At 43.6% G+C, this 6,000-nt stretch overlaps 1 long non-coding RNA gene across 1 annotated transcript in view; it reads left to right on the top strand.

The window, feature by feature from the left end:
• Positions 1–765: 765 nt before the first annotated feature.
• Positions 766–6,000, top strand: part of LOC119483061 — a 38,023-nt gene continuing 32,788 nt past the window's right edge. The window contains exon 1 of the long non-coding RNA XR_005205602.1: positions 766–991. This is a non-coding gene — a long non-coding RNA (uncharacterized LOC119483061). The remainder of the gene's footprint in view (positions 992–6,000) is intronic.

The following is a 6,000-nucleotide window of genomic DNA, read 5'->3' as shown; positions in this document are numbered from 1 at the left end:
TGTTTGAAATTCATATTTTAGCTGATAGGAGACTTTATAGCTAAAAAGCAGGTGGCAAATATGTAACTGTTACTAGGTGGGGGGTGATACAAACACCATTTTGTTACTAAAATAATACAAAATGGAGTTTAAGTCTATACGACGCTAAAATTGTGACTTTCCAGTGACCTTGTAGCACTTTATTTCATTTTTAATGTCATAAAACAGCAGTGTGTTATTCCTTTTAATACTCAGATATGATAATGAAGTGTAGTTTATAATTTAGCAGTAGTTATTTTCAGCCTTAAATAAAGCGAAGTACATAATGTGAATGTGTTTTTCATGAGGCTGACTGACCTCTTCAGGTAAATTGACTAAAGCAAATAGTGCCGTTTAGAGCCGCGGAGGGTTCAGGAGGAGGAGGAGGTGGTGAAGCAGCTCTTAATAATCATCTCTACACAGACTGGGTTAAAGCAGATACTTCAATAGTGATGTGCGTTTTCTTTCCCCCCCTTTAGGAGACATTAAATAAGCCGGCTGCTGCTGCTGCTGCTGCCGCCGCCTCACAGCCTGGTCGCCTGGTTGGCTGGTTGTGTAACGCGGCTTCACCTCAGCTGAACTTGACGCATCTGGTTGATCGGCGGCGGCGGAGGACGCGCGTCGCTGCGCGGTGCGGTGCGGCGCGGCACGGCGAAGTCTGCAGTCTGCGTGTCCCCGCTGAACCGAGCTGCTGAACCGAGCTGGATGTCTGCGGAGAGACACACATAGAGGGGGGGGGGGGGGGGGGGGGGGGGGGGACATGAATCTGTCGAGCCGCTCACGGAGACACTGTCTCCCGGTTCAACAAACATGACGACTTCTCCTACTTCTCAACCTACAAATATCGCTTTGTGCTTTTTTTTTTTTTAATTTGTGTCTCTTTTTGAGACATAATAGAAGACATAAAGCCGCGGACTTGGAGTTGGACACCCCGGAGGAAGACGCCATCCAACTTGAACTCAAGGACCTGTCGGTGCGTACTTTTAAATTCACCCTTTCTCTCTTTATTATTACAGGTTTGCGTAAAGTGCGTAATATGATGCACTTTTTGAGCGTAAAGCATGTAGCGACACACACACACACACACACACACACACACACACACACACACACACTGACTGGGTCACTGCTTATTGACTCTGTTAGAACTGACTATCCTCGGGGGAAGTTTCCAGGCTGCTAAAAACAGTTTAACAGCTCGACATAATCGTGTGTAAATGTGCGAACAAGTCTCCAACATGTCCCCGTGTCTCCAACATGTCCCCGTGTCTTTACGCGGAGACGAAATGGTGGCCAGGCTGTAATATTCTCCCTCGCAATACCAGAGAAAGAGGTCGTCCTGTTCATGCCCTAGTTTCTCAGAGAGGCATAATAATCTTCCTCTTTGTTGTCCCCGATGCAAAACCCAGATAGGCAGCCGGGCAGAGCGCGTCAATCCAGCGGAAAACATCAGCAGCTCTCCAAAGTGGAGCCAATTTACAGGATTTCACCAAAAAATGTGCATTCAATTAGAAAAAGCGTCGTCTCCCGAGCTGTTCACCTCGAGATAATCAGTGTATGTAAGACATGAGAACAGATCATCAGTTTATGTAAGACATGAGGACATATGATCAGTGTAACATTAGAACATATGATCAGTGGGACATTAGAACATATGATCAGTGTGACATTAGAACATATGATCAGTGTGACATTAGAACATATGATCAGTGTGACATTAGAACATATGATCAGTGTATGTAAGACATGAGAACATATGATCAGTATGACATGAGAACATATGATCAGTGTATGTAAGACATGAGGATATATAATCAGTGTATTAAGACATGAGGACAGATCATCAGTGTGACATTAGAACATATGATCAGTGTATGTAAGACATGAGGATATATAATCAGTGTATTAAGACATGAGGACAGATCATCAGTGTGACATTAGAACATATGATCAGTGTATGTAAGATATGAGGACATATGATCAGTTTATGTAAGACACGAGGACAGATCATCAGTGTATGTTAGACATGAGGACATATGATCAGTGTATGTAAGACATGAGAACATATAATCAGTGTATTAAGACATGAGGACATATAATCAGTGTATGTAAGACATGAGGACATATGATCAGTGTATGTAAGACATGAGAACATATAATCAGTGTATTAAGACATGAGGACAGATGATCAGTGTATTAAGACACAAGGACAGATCATCAGTGTATGTTAGACATGAGGACATATGATCAGTGTATGTAAGACATGAGAACATATGATCAGTGTATGTAAGACATGAGAACATATAATCAGTGTATTAAGACATGAGGACAAATGATCAGTGTATGTAAGACATAAGGACAGATCATCAGTGTATTAAGACACAAGGACAGATCATCAGTGTATGTAAGACATGAGGACATATGATCAGTGTATGTAAGACATGAGAACATATAATCAGTTTATGTAAGACACGAGGACAGATCATCAGTGTATGTTAGACATGAGGACATATGATCAGTGTGTGTAAGACATGAGAACATATAATCAGTGTATGTAAGACATGAGGACAGATGATCAGTGTATGTAAGACATGAGAACAGATGATCAGTGTATGTAAGACATAAGGACAGATCATCAGTATATTAAGACATGAGGACAGATCATCAGTGTATGTTAGACATGAGGACATATGATCAGTGTATGTAAGACAGAACATATAATCAGTGTATTAAGACATGAGGACATATGATCAGTGTATGTAAGACATGAGAACATAATCAGTGTATTAAGACATGAGGACAGATCATCAGTGTATGTAAGACATGAGGACAGATCATCAGTGTATGTAAGACATGAGGACAGATCATCAGTGTATGTAAGACATGAGGACAGATCATCAGTGTATGTAAGACATGAGGACATATCATCAGTGTATGTAAGACATGAGGACATATGGTGGAGCTGTGCGGTTTCTACTGATGTGTCACTGTGGTTTCCCTCAGAGAAGTTTTTTGATGAAATTAATTCATTGAAATGTGAGAGGAGCTAACTCAGCAGTAGCTGAATGTATTTTTAATAGTTAAAAGAGGCCTGTGTGGGCTCCCCGACTGCTTCTCTGGTGGAGCTTCTTTAAAAAGACTCAAATATGTTTAAAAAAAAAAGACAGAGGAGTTAAAGCGAGGATGTATGTGATAATATTTGTGCTTGAACAGTCATAACAGGAGCTGCACATTCATCAGGTAGATTTTCACACGAGAGAACAGAACTAATCCATCGTTTTGAGAGTCATATAGAGTTCATTTTGTAGCTTAATTCTTCTCTTCTCGAGGCTATAGATTATTCATTGATAAAATAGCACATTTTCCTAAAAAAAGAATCAATGTGGGTCATCGTCTTTGTCTGAGCAACTAAAGCAGAAATGCAACAGTGCGTTTGAGATGGTAGAAAGATTACTGTGCAACAGAATCACATTATAGTTTACACTGTGTGAAAATGCTGGATTTAAATTGTGTCCTGCTTTACAGCATGTCCCCATGTTATCTGTGAGATTCAGACATTGTCTCTTTGTAGCTTAGTCGTCTCAGATCATGCCACGGATATCGTTATGCCAAAGAGAGCTTTTACCTACGGCACCTTAAGCTCGGCACAAATCAAAAGTTTAAGCTCACACACACACACACAGTTTTTCTTAAGGGGTTGTTGGTTCTTTCAGGTCGTCTCTGTCATAGTGCACATCTGTCATAGTGCACATCTGCCCCTGTATTTTGTTTGTGTGTGTGTGTGCTCTCCAAGCTTCGTCTGCAGGCTGGCTCGGTCCGTCGGCCAAGACTCTGCTCATACTGGAGCGTCAGTCGAAAATTGCAACGCAGCAGCAGCGTTTCCTAAGAAACGATCTGTGTTGGCCGACAGAAACGGGTGTTGTGCTGCTACCACATTCTCTCTCTCCCCCCCCCCGCCCCTCCCATGTCACTTTCATGGGAAAGAGGAACAGAGCTGTCAGAAGCCGAAATATGAACAAGGTCCGAATGACCTTTTGGCCGTAGCCGTCAGTCGCAAACACGCTCTTTTATTATTGAGAAGTATTAATAACCTGATTTTGCATGTTTATGAAGCGCTATAAACAGGAAAATACCATTGTGCCTGTCGAGAAACTGGAGCAGAAACACAGGTGGGCCTCAGACAATGGCTCGTTTCTCCACTGTGAGTCAGTGGGACATGAGAAAGCACATGGCTGCAGAGTGAAAATTGGCGTGATTACGGGTTGATTTAACCCGCCACCCTGTAGCTCAGAGCCCCGTCGTCGGCCGTACTGGCAGTGACCAACACGGCGAGGAGGAGAGGCTTGGATTCGTCCAAATCTTCGCTCATTTGCTTTCAGAACAGCTTCATCCTCCCTCCCACTCTCCCTCCCGCTCTCTCTCTCATATCTCACGCAATTGATTGAAACCCTAAACGGCGAGATCAGGCCGAGCGCAATCCAGCCTTTCTATGAATAGTTGATTGGATGTGATGGTGATGTGGTGTGTTGTTTCTTTAAGGCCATTTCAGGTCAGAGGGTGGGAGGCGGTGGGGGATTTTTTCGGCGTGCACGGCTGACACTGCGATGTGGCGTGTTGTGCTGTCCCATCCTGTCCTGAGCTGTGTTGTAGAGGAGCACTGAGACTCCTGTCACTCCTTAATCAGGTCAACTGGCGTTTTGAGAATGCGTGCACGTAGCGCTTTAGTTTCTGCCTGTGAAAGGACTTAAAAGGAGCCTTTTTTTATAAACACACATCATCTATTTGATTGTGTGTGTCTGAGCCACCTTGTCATGTTCTAAGCTGCACAGATGGATGGTGTATTAACAGTAGGAGCAGTGGGCGTCTGTCACTGATTCTCTTTTTTTTTTTTGTATTAATAATGTGGCAAGCCATGAGCTGACAGTATAGTGGGTAGCTACTAGTCTGTGTTTCCAAGTGCAACAAGCGTTTGAGCGCGTGCACGTTTGTTGCTCCGGTATGCCTTCGATGTCCCCACCAAACACTTCACGTTTTAAATCTCTGCGCATCTCAGTGCAGGGCATTTAAGTGCTTGACCTAATTTCTCTGGCAGCGAAGAATCCACTGGTGAAGGCCTTCCTCTGTGTGTGTTTGAGTGTGTGTGTGTGTGTGTGTGTGTGTGTGTGTGTGTGTCTGTCTGTGTGTGTATGTGCGCACGCGCGTGTTGCTCTGGGTGTTTCCTCCTTGCTTTTCTAACAGGAAGCTGATGTGAAGTTCAACTGAGGACAAGGAAAAGGCCTTTTCTTTCCACTGTGAATCATGAGAGAGAGAGAGAGAGAGAGAGAGAGAGAGAGAGAGAGAGAGAAAAATAAAAAAAAAGAGAGGGGAGAAAAAAAAAAGCGACCAGGCCGCTGCATTGATTCAACCCTCTGCAATCTGGCCTGCTTCTCTCTCTCTCTTATTCCCTCCCTCTCCCTCTCTTCACTCTCTATACCTTATTGTCTATTTCAGCTTTTTTTTTCTCACCCTTTTGTTTTATTCCGAGCTCTACTGATGTCGGGTAGACAGCAGCGTTCTGGGGGGAATCGGCGGGTTTATGGAGAGTTCACGAGTCCTGTGAGAAGAGGGGAAGGGGGGGGGGGGGGGGGGGAAGGAGAGACGAAAAGCAAATGAAGCAGAGCTCTGTGGGGAGCAGTGCAGGTTCTTCCGGTTCAGTTTGAGCATACCCACAGCAAAATGAGGCTGCATGTACTTAGGAGGCAAAGAAAATGATAAAACACCTACACAAACTGTACCACTGGCTTTATTATTATTAAGGCCAGTGTTGAATCATTCAGGAATCCCTTTGTCTCCCTTAAAGCTGTGATAATACAGAAAGAACAAAAGCTAAAAATAACCGATAAACCCCTCTGGGTGAGAGATAACTGGCTAAAATATTTAAGTAGATTTCCTGTCGCAGCCACGACGCCAAAGAACAAGGATGATTGAAAGCTGATATCCCAA

Source organism: Sebastes umbrosus, chromosome 23 (assembly GCF_015220745.1).
Source record: "Sebastes umbrosus isolate fSebUmb1 chromosome 23, fSebUmb1.pri, whole genome shotgun sequence".
In the NCBI taxonomy this organism is placed as follows: Eukaryota; Metazoa; Chordata; class Actinopteri; order Perciformes; family Sebastidae; genus Sebastes; species Sebastes umbrosus.
This window is presented reverse-complemented; position numbering and strand designations above follow the sequence as displayed.